This window comes from Mus musculus, chromosome 14, assembly GCF_000001635.26.
Source record: "Mus musculus strain C57BL/6J chromosome 14, GRCm38.p6 C57BL/6J".
In the NCBI taxonomy this organism is placed as follows: Eukaryota; Metazoa; Chordata; class Mammalia; order Rodentia; family Muridae; genus Mus; species Mus musculus.
This window is the reverse complement of record NC_000080.6, coordinates 69,750,561-69,767,141: the sequence shown is the minus strand read 5'-3', so window position 1 is coordinate 69,767,141 and position 16,581 is coordinate 69,750,561. Positions and strand designations below refer to the sequence as shown.

The window sequence follows — 16,581 nt, the reverse complement described above, 5'->3', positions numbered from 1 at the left end:
CCTTCATCTCTCCTTCTCTTCTTCTCTTCCTCTTCTTGAATTTGTTTTTGTTACAGTTGTATGCTACCAGGCAGTATCTGAGAACACAGAAAAGGAAATGATAGAATGGATGGTCTCACCCCAGTAACAGAAGCGAAATCAATCCGTGTCTCTGTAACGTTTGGAACACTGAACACACTTAGCCGTGGTGGTAAAGCACTTCAATCCTAGCACGAGCAGAGGCAGGCTGGTCTCTGAGTTAGAGTCCAGCCTGGTCTACAGAGTGAATTTCAGGACAGCCAGGGCTACACAGAGAAACCATGTCTTTAAACACACACACACACACACACACACACACACACACACACACACCTAAACCAACAAAACACAAACAAACAAAAAGAATAGATGACCTCATCTACCCACATCAGTGCATTTTGGTAATTTCACAATCTCAATCAATCAATCTCTCTCTCCACATTTATACACACACATATATATATGTATATACATATATATCTCACATATACACATTATATAATATATACACACATATATACACGTACATATACATGCAGGTGTACTGGTGCCTCTAATCTCTGCACTCAGGAGGTAGAGGCAAGTGGATCTCTGTGAGTTCAAGGCCATCCTGGTCTACATACTGAGTTCCAGGACAGCCAGAACTATGTTGTGAAACCCTGTCTTGAAAAAGCAAACCAATTATAACAAGAGTTTGAATTTCCATATGCTTCAGGCCTCCAGATTTCCAGTATAGAATATCATTGAACAAACATCATCACATTTGCCTCAGTTTACTTCTTAATCCACAACCCCAAACAAAATTTTGTAGGGGGGAAATGCATATTTTCAAAGAAGTAAGTTGCTTAAAACCTGACATAATTCTGTAAGCTTTCTAGTACCAAAATAAAGTATTCGGTTTGTTAAGAACCTGTATCTTCTGATTGGTGGACCTCTGTGAGTTCAAGGCCTGCCTGGTCTGCATAGAGAGTTCCAAGACAGCTACAGCTACATAATAGAGACCCTGTCTCAAAAGAAAGAAAAATCTAACTTCTGTCTAATCACCCGAGTTCTCCCCAATTGGCTCAGATGACGCCAGCATTACAAGAAGCAGCTCGAAGCTGCTTGGAGACACTGTGGCCAGCTGGCCTTCTAGGTTCTCAGCACAGATCCCACGAGGCCACAGAGGAGGGAGAGTCCATGAGCAAAAGCTGATGTATCATGGGACATACCTGGAAACTGGATGGGGCTGTAAGTGGCCCATGTGCAACCTGTGAGATCACGACCCCCTCTCCTGGGTGTGCTTGGTCTATACTCCCAGGGTTAGGAGATAGAGCCATAAGTCATTACTCCCTTCTGAGTCCTATGAGACATTCACTGTACAAAACAGCCAGGAGGAGGCAGATGGACAGTGTATAAGGATGTGTTTGTAACTGGGGCTGGCCAGAGCTGGCCAGAAACACAGGCCCAGATTAACAAGACAATGACGTTGCACTCTGCCTTGATTACCCCTAGAAGTCAAATCTATTGCCAAGGTGGAGGTAGGGAGATTTTGTAACCAACACCATGTGTCAGCTGTTCTCAGGGGTTACCTAAGACCATAGGAAATACCAGATATTTCCACAGCAATTCATAATAGTAGCAAAATTTCAGTTGTGATTGAAAACAATGTGGGGATCACCACAACATGAGGAACTGTATTAAAGGGTGGCAGTGTTAGGAAGGTGGAGAACCAAGGCCATAGGCCATGCTGCATTCCTTCCCTTTGGCGGACCTGGCATGCTGTCTTCCAGTTCCAGCCATGCGCTGATGAATGGTAGAATTCCTTCTCTTTACAGGGTGGACAGGAGCCAAATTACCTTTAAACACCAATTTTGATGATCTGAGTCTGTGCCTGAGAGTAAGACTTCTGGCTATTCAGGAGTTCTATTTTCCACTTTGTGCAGAGCCTCCACAGTTGTCCTAATTTACATCCCCAGCACTGGTGTATAATCACCCCTCCCCCACAGCACCATTTCCCATCTTCCTCTCCCATAATCACCACAAGTGCCACACACCCTTTTAAAATGTTTCTGAAACATCTGGATACTATTGTTAATCTGTTACTTTGAAATTGCTTGCTACATCTACATAGTAAATATGATTGTGTTTCACACACTGGTCAGATCGTGTATGATCTTGTTATATTTGTATATTATATATAATGTATATATAGATTATGACCTAGTTATAGATTAGAGTTTGCTTGGTTAGAGTTACCCCCAAGATATTTTATATTACTTGAAGCTATTGTAAAAGTGTTATTTCTTTCTTGGTCCATTTGTCATTTGTAGATAGATGGACTACAGATTTTCATGCGTAATTTTATTTCCTGCTATTTTGATGAAAGTATTTACCAGCTATGGGAGTTTTCTGGAGGAATTTTTAGGGTGACATATGCATACTATCATATCATTTGCAAATAGATACTTTCACTTCTTCCTTTCCAATTTGTATCCCCTTGATCTCCTTCAGTTGCCTTATTGCTCTAGCTAAGACTTGAAGGTCTATATTAAATAGGTATGAGAAGAGTAGACAATCTTGCCTTGTTCCTAATTTTAGTGGAATTGTTTTGAGTTTCTCTCCATTTGCATTGATGTTGGCTATGGGCTCGCTGAACTGTCTTTATTTTGTTGAGGTATTTGATGGTGTCCTCATATTGCTGTCCTCTCCAGGACCTTTATAATGAAGAGGTGTTGCATTTTGTCAAAGGCCTTTCCTGCATGTAATGAAACAATCATATGTTTTGGGTATTTTTTTTTGTCTTTTGGCTTTTTATATGGTAAATTACGTTTATTGATTTCTGTATGTTGAACCATCCTTGCATCTCTGGGATGAAGCCTACTTGATCATGGTGGATGATCTTTTTATGTGTTCTTGGGCTTAGTTTGAAAGTATTTGAGTATTTTTGCATCTATGTTCCCAAAGGAAATTGTTCTGCAATTCTTTCTTTGTTAGGTCTTTATGTGGTTTATGCACCAGGGTGAAAAGTTCCTTCTGTTTCTATTTGTGAACTAATTTGAGAATTTGAGGAGTATTGGAATTAATTCTTCTTTGAATGTTTGGTAGAATTCTGTGCTAATTCCATCTGGTCCTGGTTTGTTTGTTTGTTTGATGGCTGCTTCTATTTCACCAGAGCTTATCTGATATTGATATAACCTTAATAGGTAGTAGGTGTGGGAAACGGTCCCCAGAGGCTGATATAACCTTAATAGGTAGTAGGTGTGGGAAACGGTCCCCAGAGGCTGAGAAGCCGGAAACCTGCCTCCAGGGTGCGGCCCTGTGAAGGCGGTCCTGACTTGGGCTCCGGCCCGGGAGGGCTGACTTCTGACCGACTGAATAGCCAGGGGGCTGGGCCAGGGCTCCCCAGCCGGGGCTGACTCAAACGTCCCTACAGGCTGCCAGCTTCTGGGAAAACAGCCCCGGGCGCCCAGCCCGGAGTCGCCGGCCCTCGGAGACGTCAGGTGGTGCGGGAAGGCATTGGCCAATGGCAGGATGTGGTAGCATGCGACATCGGCCCCAGAGCGCACCTATCAGACGCCCGCCCCCCACCCTGAACTCGCAGGATGAAGAACAGGAATTTGAGTCCAGTGGGGATGGAGCTACTGTCTTCATCCTCTGTGAGCAATGCCCTGCCAGGCTCAGGAAGTCACCTGGGTTTGGCTGCCTCTTCTTCTCACAGTGCCATCCCTACCCCAGGACTTCCAGTGGCAATTCCAAACCTGGGGTCTGTCCCTGAGCTCTCTGCCTTCTGCCTTGTCTCTGATGCTCCCCGTGGGTAATGTGTGGTTTACCTGAAAGAAACTATACCCTACTTCCACCACCTTACCCTCACCTAGAAAGCAGATACTTCAGAACCATTCTACCTGGCATTTTATCTTATTTAGCTGACAGACCACCTCCTCAGTATATCCATCCCAACTCTATAAATGTTGATGGAAATACAGCATTATGTATCACCAACAACCCTTCAGCACTAGATCTCTATCAGGCCAATGGAAGTGTTGGATTAGAACTAGACATTGTTTCAATAGACTCTCACTCTGTAAACACACATGGTACCCACAGTCTTCATCCTAATGAAGGCCATGAAGTAGCATTGGACACAACAATCACTATGGAGAATGTTTCTAGGGTTACCAGCCCAATCTCCACAGATGGAATGGCAGAGGAGCTTACAATGGACGGTGTTACAGGAGAGCATTCCCAAATCCCAAGTGGCTCCAGAAGTCATGAGCCTCTCTCTGTGGATTCTGTGAGCAACAGCCTTACAGCAGACACTGTAGGACATGGTGGTGTGATGCCCATTCATGGGAATGGTCTGGAGCTTCCTATGGTCATGGAGACTGACCACATTGCAAACCGGGTCAATGGGATGTCTGACAGTACCCTCAGTGACTCCATCCACACCGTGGCCATGAGCACCAAGTCTGTAGACATGGCACTCTCTACCTCACACAACCTCGACTCCCTAGAATCTGTTTTCCTCCGTGAAGTTGGTCTTAGTCTAGAGCCTGTGACTGTCTCTTCCGTCACGCAGAAGGTTGCCATAGGGACAGGTCATGTAGATGTATCCTCAGACAGCTTGTCTTTTGTACCATCTTCACTGCAAATGGAAGACTCCGATCCAAACAAGGAAAACATGGCCACCTTGTTTGACAATTTGGTTCACTCTTTGTGACTGAGCCTACCCCTCAGATTGCCCTGATCATAGACCAATGACTTTTGTTCCTGACACACCAATAGAGAGCAGAGCAAGACTATCCCCCCTGAAGCAGGTTGTTCTCCGCCAGTCCACTGTAGGAACAGATGTTGGTGTATGGACTGCAGAAACCATTCCTGTGCCGACTTGCTTCGGGCCTCTAATTGGTCAGCAGAGTCACTCCTTGGAAGTAGCGGAGTGGACAGACAAAGGCAGTTAACCATGTCTGGAAGATATACCACGATGGTGTCCTAGAATTCTGCATCATTGCAACTGATAAAAATGTGTGTAATTAGATGATTTGTGTGTGTGTGCGTGCACGCAAAGCTAGGAACCGTGAAGAACAGAATTTGGTGGCCTAGCCCCATGATGGAAAAATCTATCCTCGTACCTCACAAGACATCCCTCCTGAAAGTGAGCTGCTTTTCCATTACAGCCGGAATTATGCTCAACAGGTAAGTGTTCTTGAATACCCAGATGTGTACCTCTGTAACTGTGGCAAGGAGTACAATTCCTAGTCAGAGTTCGCAGCTCATCTGACAAGCCACATCCATAATCATCTCCCTAGCCAGGGCCACAGCAGCAGCCACAGGCCAAGCCACAGCAAGGAAAGGAAGTGTTCTCTATACCCCCAGGCTTTCATCTCTCCTTCCAAACCCCACGTGCACTTAATGGGTCATATGGGGGAACCCCCACAAGTGTGATTTTTGTAGCAAGACTTTTGGTGATCCAAGCAACCTATAGACACACCTCAACATTCATACAGGTCAGAAGAATTATAGGTGTACTTTGTGGGACAAGTCTCTCACGCAGAAGGCTCACCTGGAGTCTCATATGGCCATCCACACGGGTGAGAAGAATCTCAAGTGTGATTCCTGTGACAAGCTGTCCATGCGGAGACAGGGCCTCAAGCAGCCCGTGCTCATCCGCCCGCAAGAACGCCAGACCAAGCGTCCGAAGTGCAATAAACTGTTCTTGAGAACAAACCACTTGAAGAAGCATCTCAATTCTCCCGGAGGAAAACGAGATTATGTCTGCAAACAATGTAGAAAGGTCGATCTAACCAAGTGCCACGTCACTCACCACCTGAAGACCTGCCAAGAGCCTGCCTCCAGGTCCTCAGCACAGGACGAAGATGCGGACAAGAAGATCTCACAGACTCCATGAGGACAGAGGACTGCAGGATGAGCAGTGCTATTTACTCAACAGATGGGTCTCTCTCCACACAGAAATGAGAGGAAAAGGCAACTGCTTCGGATGGAACATACATTTGGGAAAACATAAAACCAAGTCACTGTTGTAATTTTTATATGAAATGCTTTCTGATCCTTAACCCACTGTTAGAAGTGGACAGAGTGGGGATAGCTAAAGCACTTATAGAAGAATGTCCTAGTGAGTTTTGTTTTTGTTTTTGTTTTTTTTTTTTTTATTATTATATGTAAGTACACTGTAGCTGTCTTCAGACACTTCAGAAGAGGGCATCAGATCTCATTACAGATGGTTGTGAGCCATCATGTGGTTGCTGGGATTTGAACTCAGGACCTTTGGAAGAGCAGTCAGTGCTCTTAACCGCTGAGTCATCTCACCAGCCCTAGTGAGTTCTTTAAGATGGACTGGGAAGCCGGATGTGGTGGTGCACGCCTTTAAATCCCAGCACTTAGGAGGCAGAGGCAGGTGGATTTCTGAGTTCAAGGACAGCCTGGTCTACAAAGGGAGTTTCAGGACAGCCAAGGCTTTACAAAGAAACCCAGTCTCGAAAAACTAAAAAAAGAAAAAAAAAAATGGACTGGAAGGTGAGGCCCATGTCTGTCCTATTTTTAAGTCATGGATGGCAATGAAAGGGCCAGCTTTTACTATCTGTTCTTTATTTACATGGGAGATGCATTTATGCTTGAGTCAAAGTGCCTTTGTCCAAACAAGTCAGATTTCTCTCCCATTGTTCCATTTTCCCCCCAGCCAATGTGACTTGAGCCATCTATCCCACTACTAACTACACATTACGCACCTTTGTAAGGTGTTTCAGAGAGAATTGTAACACAGCTGTGCAAGTGTTAGGGTAAGTGTAATTAATTAAAAAATAATACCTGCCTTTTCAAAAAGTTGCATGTGTTAAGAAAACTATCCATTTCTTTTAGATTTTCCAGTTTGTTGGAGTGCAGGTTTTTTAAAGTCTGTCATTGTGATTCTCTGAGTTTCTTTGGTGTCTGTCTCCTGTTATGTACCCCTTTCATTTCTGACTTTGTTCATTCGGATCTTCTCTCAGTCTTTTAGTTAACTTGGACACAGGTTTGTCTCTCTTATTCATTCTTTCAAAGAAGCAACTCTGTTTCATCGATTCTTTGTGTTGCTTTGTTGTTGTTTCTATCTTATTGATTTCAGATCTGAATTTGTTAATTTCTTCTTTTTAAAATTTTCTTTCTTTCTTTAACGTATGACTGCTCTGCCGTATGTTCAGCCACACGCTAGAAGAGGGCATTGGATCCCCTTATAGATGGTTGTGAGCCACCATGTGGTTGCTGGGAATTGAACTCAGGATCTCTGGAAGAGTAACCAATGCTCTTAACTAGTGAGCCATCTTGCCAGCCCCAGATTTGTTAATGTCCTGCTATTTACTCCTTTTGGGTGTGACTTCTTGTTTTTGTTCTAGAGCTTTCAGGTGTGCTGTTCAGTTGCTAGTATGGGATCTTAGTGCTGAGAACTTGCCTCTTAGAACAGCCTTCATTGTGCCCCATAAGTTTGGGTATGTTGTGTATTCACTTTCATTCAATTCTAGAAAGTCTTTAATTTCTGTCTTTGACCCATTTTTCATTCAGTAGAGAGTTTCCATGAGTTTGTAAGTTTTCTCTTGTTGCTGAAAACCTGTTTTAAACTGTGATGTTTAGACAGGCTGCAGAGTGTTATTTCAGTTTTCTTGTGTTTGTTGAGCCTTGATTTGTATCTGAGTAAGTGGTTAGTTTTAGGGACCATTCTATGAGATGCTAAAAAGAAAGTATATTCCTTTGTGTTTTGGTGAAATGTACTAGAAATATCTATTAGGTCCATTTGGTTTATGATGTAGTTAGGTCCAGCATTCCTCTATTTTGGTTTGTCTGAATGACCTGTCAATTTGCCAAAGTTGGGTATTGAAGTCTCCCACTATCACTGTGTGAGGATCATTGTGTGATTTACATTGTAGTGGTGTTTCCTTTACAAACTTGAGAGTCCTTGTGTTTGATGCATAAATGTTAAAAATGGCAATGCCATCTTGGCAGATCTTTTTTTGATGTGTATGTAGTGTCCTTCTCTATCTCGTCTGACTAGTTTTGGTTTGAGGTCTATTTTGTCAGATATTAAAATGGCTATGCCAGCTTGCTTCTTAAGTCCACTTGCTTTTTTCCAACTTGTTACCCTGAGATAATATCTATTCTTGATATGAGATGTGTTTCTTGAAAGTAGCTTTTCTATTTCCACTTGCAGGTATTGAACTGTTTTCTTCATTTCCTTCTTCTACTGTTGGTGTTTTCACAGATTTCTTTAAGGTATTTATTCATTTCCTGTTTAAGGACCTCTATCATATTCATAGATACTTCAGGCTATTTCAGGGTCTTTTTCTTATGCTTCAGCAGTGTCGGAATCCTCAGGGTCTGCTGTGGTAGGGTTGCTGCTGTGGTAGGGTTGCTGCTGTGGTAGGGTTGCTGCTGTGGTAGGTTGCTGCTGTGGTAGGGTTGCTGCTGTGGTAGGGTTGCTGCTGTGGTAGGGTTGCTGCTGTGGTAGGGTTGCTGCTGTGGTAGGGTTGCTGCTGTGGTAGGGTTGCTGCTGTGGTAGGTTGCTGCTGTGGTAGGGTTGCTGCTGTGGTAGGGCTGCTGCTGTGGTAGGGTTGCTGCTGTGGTAGGGTTGCTGCTGTGGTAGGGTTGCTGCTGTGGTAGGTTGCTGCTGTGGTAGGGTTGCTGCTGTGGTAGGGTTGCTGCTGTGGTAGGGTTGCTGCTGTGGTAGGGTTGCTGCTGTGGTAGGGTTGCTGCTGTGGTAGGGTTGCTGCTGTGGTAGGGTTGCTGCTGTGGTAGGGTTGCTGCTGTGGTAGGTTGCTGCTGTGGTAGGTTGCTGCTGTGGTAGGGTTGCTGCTGTGGTAGGTTGCTGCTGTGGTAGGTTGCTGCTGTGGTAGGGTTGCTGCTGTGGTAGGTTGCTGCTGTGGTAGGGTTGCTGCTGTGGTAGGTTGCTGCTGTGGTAGGTTGCTGCTGTGGTAGGGTTGCTGCTGTGGTAGGTTGCTGCTGTGGTAGGGTTGCTGCTGTGGTAGGGTTGCTGCTGTGGTAGGGTTGCTGCTGTGGTAGGTTGCTGCTGTGGTAGGTTGCTGCTGTGGTAGGGTTGCTGGTCTCTAGTGGAGACATACTGTTCTGGTTGTTACTGGTTATGTTCTTACAGTAGTGCTAGGCAGTGGAATTGGGAAGATTATTGATTCTAGGTGCTGATATCTGTCCTTGTCTTTGTTGAGTGGGTACTTTGCTCTTTGGTTTCTGTTTCTTCGGAGAGTGTGGTGGCTGTATTACTTGGTAGGAAATTCTTCTGGGGTCCTGATAGGTGTGTCTACTGGGGGTTCCAGGTAAAATGTGTTTCTGGGGATTGGGAGTTGATACTTAGGGATGGGGATGGGTTGTGGATGCTGTTGAAGGGGCCCTGAAGAGGGAGGAAAGCAGGGTGTTCCCCCAGGAACTGCTTTACAGTCCACTGGAAAAGGTGGTAAAGAGTGAGAAGAGGCCACAGTAAAAGGTCTGCTGTGGACCTGGGCATGAGTAATGGGGATTGGATTTGGAGGAGCAGAGAGAGAGAGGTGGTGATTTACAGTTAGCCTACTTGCTTGTCTGTCCATAATGCTCTGTATATAACTAGGGAGTTCCTACTTGCAGTTGGAGCCTGGAATAGAGCAGTGGGGTGGGGTGGGGGTAGGGGTGGGGGGTAAATTTTGGAGGGGGAGGTTTTGTGATCCCCTGGAGATGGGTGTAGTGGGGGCAGGGAGGCTTCAGTAAGTGTTTTGCTACAGAGCCAACGATGAGTCTGGGGAATTGGATCTGGAGAAGCAGAGAAAGGGTTGAGGATCTGCAGTCAGCCTACCTGCTCCCCTGACAGAACTGTGTAAGTCTTTTCTATACATTATTTCTATTTCTTTTTCTTTCTTTCTTTCTTTTTTTTTTTTTTTAGATTTATTTACTATATATGTAAGTACACTGTAGCTGTCTTCAGACGCTCCAGAAGAGGGTGTCAGTCTCATTACGGATGGTTGTGAGCCACCATGTGGTTGCTGGCAATTGAACTTAGGACCTCTGGAAGAGGAGCAGTCTTAACCTCTGAGCCATCTCTCCAGCCCTATTGCTTCTGTTTCTAACTCAATTCCATTGCAATTAGAGAGCACAATTTCAATTCTTTTCAATCTATTGAGTTTTCAGTGCACAGAATTTGGTCTACCTTCATGAAAAAAATACTCTGTATGGACAGAGTGTTCTAGAAATGTTTGCTATGTGGGGAGGTTGGTTGTTTTGTTTTAGATCAGCTATGGTTTTATCATCCTCTTTCCTTGACTAGCTCTCTCAGTCACTTGTAAACCATGGCAGTCTCTAGCCATGGCCGTGTCTAGTCCTCTCTACTTCTGTCCGTTTCTGATTCAAAATGATGAAGCTTGTCATTAGATACGTAAGTACTTTTGAGGGTCGAGTTACCCTTATGGACTGACAGTTTTGTTATTTTAAATTCTTTATCTTTGCTTAGCTCCCATCGCTAATCTACTTTCACATCAAGAAATCCACATACTAAATTAAGTTACTTCTGATATCATGAAGAGACAGTATTATTTAAAATTTAAAAAAAAAAAAAAAAAGAGGAGGGGCTGCAGAGATGGCTCAGATGCTAAAAGCACTTGCCGTTCTTCCAGAGGACTTGGGTTCAATTCCCAGCACCTACATGGTGGGTCATAAATGTCTGTAACTCCAGTTCCAGAAATAAATACATCTCTAAAAATAGTTTCACAAGCTGGGCAGTGGTAGTGGCACACACCTTTAATTTCAGCACTCAGGAGGTAGAGGCAAGCAGATCTCTGAATTCAAGGGCAGCCTGGTCTACAGAGTGAGTTCCAGGATAGCCAGGGCTACATAGAGAAACTCTATCTTGAAAAGCAAACAAACAAACAAATAAACAGTTTGATATAAATTGTTTATTAAACCATAAAGGTCAGAAAAGGAGAGAAATCAAAAGCAATAAAAGCCAAATGAAATAAGCGGAATATAACAACAAAGACTTAAATCTGATGATATCAACGACCATTTTTAAACATAAGCTATCTAAATATACCTTTTACTAGACAGTATCAGAGTGAATTAAAAAACAATATTCTACTATATGATGTCTCAAACAAACAAACCCCATTTAGAGACTAATCAGCACCAATACTTAATTACCTGATATGACATTTCTTTTTTTTAAAGATATTTTTATTTATTTATTTTAAAGATTTATTTATTTATTATATGTAAGTACAGTGTAGCTGTCTTCAGACACACCACAAGAGGGTATCAGATCTCATTATGGATGGTTGTGAGCCATCATGTGGTTGCTGGGATTTGAACTCATGACCTTCAGAAGAGCAGTCAGTGCTCTTAACCACTGAGCCAACTCTCCAGCACATGATAAGACATTTCTACCAAAGCTGTTCCAGAAAACTGAAACAGCAGCACTAATTTCTCACAAAGAAGACTTTAGATTAGACAAAACGATAGAGGATAAAGAGGAGCACTGAGGATAAAGAGTACAATAGAAATGCCAATTTTCAAAGGTGTTACAGTTTCTTTTTTTTTTCCATTTTTTATTAGGTATTTAGCTCATTTACATTTCCAATGCTATACCAAAAGTCCCCCATAGCCACCCACCCCCACTCCCCTAACCACCCACTCCCCCTTTTTGGCCCTGGCCTTCCCCTGTACTGGGGCATATAAAGTTTGCGTGTCCAATGGGCCTCTCTTTCCAGCGATGGCCGACTAGGCCATCTTTTGATACATATGCAGCTAGAGTCAAGAGCTCCGGGGTACTGGTTAGTTCATAATGTTGTTCCACCTATAGGGTTGCAGATCCCTTTAGCTCCTTGGGTACTTTCTCTAGCTCCTCCATTGGGAGCCCTGTGATCCATCCATTAGCTGACTGTGAGCATCCACTTCTGTGTTTGCTAGGCCCCAGCATAGTCTCACAAGAGACAGCTACATCTGGGTCCTTTCAGCAAAATCTTGCTAGTGTATGCAATGGTGTCAGCGTTTGGATGCTGATTGTGGGGTGGATCCCTGGATATGGCAGTCTCTACATGGTCCATCCTTTCATCTCAGCTCCAAACTTTGTCTCTGTAACTCCTTCCAAGGGTGTTTTGTTCCGACTTCTAAGAAGGGGCATAGTGTCCACACTTCAGTCTTCATTTTTCTTGAGTTTCATGTGTTTAGGAAATTGTCTCTTATATCTTGAGTATCCTAGGTTTTGGGCTAATATCCACTTATCAGTGAGTACATATTGTGTGAGTTCCTTTGTGAATGTGTTACCTCACTCAAGATGATGCCCTCCAGGTCCATCCATTTGGCTAGGAATTTCATAAATTCATTCTTTTTACTAGCTGAGTAGTACTCCATTGTGTAGATGTACCACATTTTCTGTATCCATTCCTCTGTTGAGGGGCATCTGGGTTCTTTCCAGCTTCTGGCTATTATAAATAAGGCTGCTATGAAGATAGTGGAGCATGTGTCCTTCTTACCAGTTGGGGCATCTTCTGGATATATGCCCAGGAGAGGTATTGCTGGATCCTCCGGTAGTACTATGTCCAATTTTCTGAGGAACTGCCAGACTGATTTCCAGAGTGGTTGTACAAGCCTGCAATCCCACCAACAATGGAGGAGTGTTCCTCTTTCTCCACATCCACGCCAGCATCTGCTGTCACCTGAATTTTTGATCTTAGCCATTCTGACTGGTGTGAGGTGGAATCTCAGGGTTGTTTTGATTTGCATTTCCCTGATGATTAAGGATGTTGAACATTTTTTCAGGTGCTTCTCTGCCATTCGGTATTCCTCAGGTGAGAATTCTTTGTTCAGTTCTGAGCCCCATTTTTTAATGGGGTTATTTGATTTTCTGAAGTCCACCTTCTTGAGTTCTTTATATATGTTGGATATTAGTCCCCTATCTGATTTAGGATAGGTAAAGATCCTTTCCCAATCTGTTGGTGGTCTTTTTGTCTTATTGACGGTGTCTTTTGCCTTGCAGAAACTTTGGAGTTTCATGAGGTCCCATTTGTCAATTCTCGATCTTACAGCACAAGCCATTGCTGTTCTGTTCAGGAATTTTTCCCCTGTGCCCATATCTTCAAGGCTTTTCCCCACTTTCTCCTCTATAAGTTTCAGTGTCTCTGGTTTTATGTGAAGTTCCTTGATCCACTTAGATTTGACCTTAGTACAAGGAGATAAGTATGGATCGATTCGCATTCTTCTACATGATAACAACCAGTTGTGCCAGCACCAATTGTTGAAAATGCTGTCTTTCTTCCACTGGATGGTTTTAGCTCCCTTGTCGAAGATCAAGTGACCATAGGTGTGTGGGTTCATTTCTGGGTCTTCAATTCTATTCCATTGGTCTACTTGTCTGTCTCTATACCAGTACCATGCAGTTTTTATCACAATTGCTCTGTAGTAAAGCTTTAGGTCAGGCATGGTGATTCCACCAGAGGTTCTTTTATCCTTGAGAAGAGTTTTTGCTATCCTAGGTTTTTTGTTATTCCAGATGAATTTGCAAATTGCTCCTTCTAATTCGTTGAAGAATTGAGTTGGAATTTTGATGGGGATTGCATTGAATCTGTAGATTGCTTTTGGCAAGATAGCCATTTTTACAATGTTGATCCTGCCAATCCATGAGCATGGGAGATCTTTCCATCTTCTGAGATCTTCTTTAATTTCTTTCTTCAGAGACTTGAAGTTTTTATCATACAGATCTTTCACTTCCTTAGTTAGAGTCACGCCAAGATATTTTATATTATTTGTAACTATTGAGAAGGGTGTTGTTTCCCTAATTTCTTTCTCAGCCTGTTTATTCTTTGTGTAGAGAAAGGCCATTGACTTGTTTGAGATAATTTTATATCCAGCTACTTCACCGAAGCTGTTTATCAGGTTTAGGAGTTCTCTGGTGGAATTTTTAGGGTCACTTATATATGCTATCATATCATCTGCAAAAAGTGATATTTTGACTTCCTCTTTTCCAATTTGTATCCCCTTGATCTCCTTTTGTTGTCGAATTGCTCTGGCTAATACTTTAAGTACTATGTTGAAAAGTAGGGAGAAAGTGGGCAGCCTTGTCTAGTCCCTGATTTTAGTGGGATTGCTTCCAGCTTCTCTCCATTTACTTTGATGTTGGCTACTGGTTTGCTGTAGATTGCTTTTATCATGTTTAGGTATGGGCCTTGAATTCCTGATCTTTCCAAAACTTTTATCATGAATGGGTGTTGGATCTTGTCAAATGCTTTTTCTGCATCTAACGAGATTATCATGTGGTTTTTGTCTTTGAGTTTGTTTATATAATGGATTACATTGATGGATTTTCGTATATTAAACCATCCCTGCATCCCTGGAATAAAACCTACTTGGTCAGGATGGATGATTGCTTTAATGTGTTCTTGGATTCGGTTAGCGAGAATTTTATTAAGGATTTTTGCATCGATATTCATAAGAGAAATTGGTCTGAAGTTCTCTATCTTTGTTGGATCTTTCTGTGGTTTAGGTATCAGAGTAATAGTGGCTTCATAAAATGAGTTTGGTAGAGTACCTTCTACTTTTATCTTGTGAAATAGTTTGTGCAGAACTGGAATTAGATCTTCTTTGAAGGTCTGATAGAACTCTGCACTAAACCCGTCTGGTCCTGGGCTTTTTTTTGGCTGGGAGACTATTAATAACTGCTTCTATTTCTTTAGGGGATATGGGACTGTTTAGAAGGTCAACTTGATCCTGATTCAACTTTGGTACCTGGTATCTGTCCAGAAATTTGTCCATTTCGTCCAGGTTTTCCAGTTTTGTTGAGTATAGCATTTTGTAGAAGGATCTGATGGTGTTTTGGATTTCTTCAGGATCTGTTGTTATGTCTCCCTTTTCATTTCTGATTTTGTTAATTAGGATTTTGTCCCTGTGCCCTCTAGTAAGTCTAGCTAAGGGTTTATCTATCTTGTTGATTTTCTCAAAGAACCAACTCCTCATTTGGTTAATTCTTTGAATAGTTCTTCTTGTTTCCACTTGGTTGATTTCACCCCTGAGTTTGATTATTTCCTGCCGTCTACTCCTCTTGGGTGAATTTGCTTCCTTTTTCTAGAGCTTTTAGATGTGTTGTCAAGCTGCTAGTATGTGCTCTCTCCCGTTTCTTCTTGGAGGCACTCAGAGCTATGAGTTTCCCTCTTAGAAATGCTTTCATTGTGTCCCATAGGTTTGGGTACGTTGTGGCTTCATTTTCATTAAACTCTAAAAAGTCTTTAATTTCTTTCTTTATTCCTTCCTTGACCAAGGTATCATTGAGAAGAGTGTTGTTCAGTTTCCACGTGAATGTTGGCTTTCCATTATTTATGTTGTTATTGAAGATCAGTCTTAGGCCATGGTGGTCTGATAGGATACATGGGACAATTTCAATATTTTTGTATCTGTTGAGGCCTGTTTTGTGACCAATTATATGGTCAATTTTGGAGAAGGTCCCGTGAGGTGCTGAGAAGAAGGTATATCCTTTTGTTTTAGGATAAAACATTCTGTAGATATCTGTCAGGTCCATTTGTTTCATAACTTCTGTTAGTTTCACTGTGTCCCTGTTTAGTTTCTGTTTCCACGATCTGTCCATTGATGAAAGTGGTGTGTTGAAGTCTCCCACTATTATTGTGTGAGGTGCAATATGTGCTTTGAGCTTTACTAAAGTGTCTTTAATGAATGTGGCTGCCCTTGCATTTGGAGCGTAGATATTCAGAATTAAGAGTTTCTCTTGGAGGATTTTACCTTTGATGAGTATGAAGTGTCCCTCTTTGTCTTTTTTGATAACTTTGGGTTGGAAGTCGATTTTATCCGATATTAGAATGGCTACTCCAGCCTGTTTCTTCAGACCATTTGCTTGGAAAATTGTTTTCCAGCCTTTCACTCTGAGGTAGTGTCTGTCTTTTTCTCTGAGATGGGTTTCCTGTAAGCAGCAGAATGTTGGGTCCTGTTTGTGTAGCCAGTCTGTTAGTCTATGTCTTTTTATTGGGGAATTGAGTCCATTGATATTAAGAGATATTAAGGAAAAGTAATTGTTGCTTCCTATTATTTTTGTTGTTAGAGTTGGCATTCTGTTCTTGTGGCTGTCTTCTTTTTGGTTTGTTGAGGGATTACTTTCTTGTTTGTTCTAGGGCGTGATTTCCGTCCTTGTATTGCTTCTTTTCTGTTATTATCCTTTGAAGGGCTGGATTCGTGGAAAGATATTGTGTGAATTTGGTTTTGTCGTGGAATACTTTGGTTTCTCCATCTATGGTAATTGAGAGTTTGGCCGGGTATATTAGCCTGGGCTGGCATTTGTGTTCTCTTAGTGTCTGTATAACATCTGTCCAGGCTCTTCTGGCTTTCATAGTCTCTGGTGAAAAGTCTGGTGTAATTCTGATAGGCCTTCCTTTATATGTTACTTGACCTTTCTCCCTTACTGCTTTTAATATTCTATCTTTATTTAGTGCATTTGTTGTTCTGATTATTATGTGTCGGGAGGAATTTCTTTTCTGGTCCAGTCTATTTGGAGTTCTGTGGGCTTCTTGTATGTTCATGGGCATCTCTTTCTTTATGTTTGGGAAGTTTTCTTCAATTATTTTGTTG

General features: G+C 42.4%; 1 long non-coding RNA gene and 1 pseudogene across 1 annotated transcript in view; one reads left to right on the top strand and one right to left on the bottom strand.

Annotated features, from left to right (window-relative positions):
* Positions 1-28: 28 nt before the first annotated feature.
* Positions 29-16,581, bottom strand: part of 4930480K23Rik (RIKEN cDNA 4930480K23 gene) — a 34,330-nt gene continuing 17,777 nt past the window's right edge. The window contains exon 3 of the long non-coding RNA NR_130157.1: positions 29-77. This is a non-coding gene — a long non-coding RNA (RIKEN cDNA 4930480K23 gene). The remainder of the gene's footprint in view (positions 78-16,581) is intronic.
* Gm17740 (predicted gene, 17740) lies at positions 3,433-6,828 on the top strand (annotated as a pseudogene).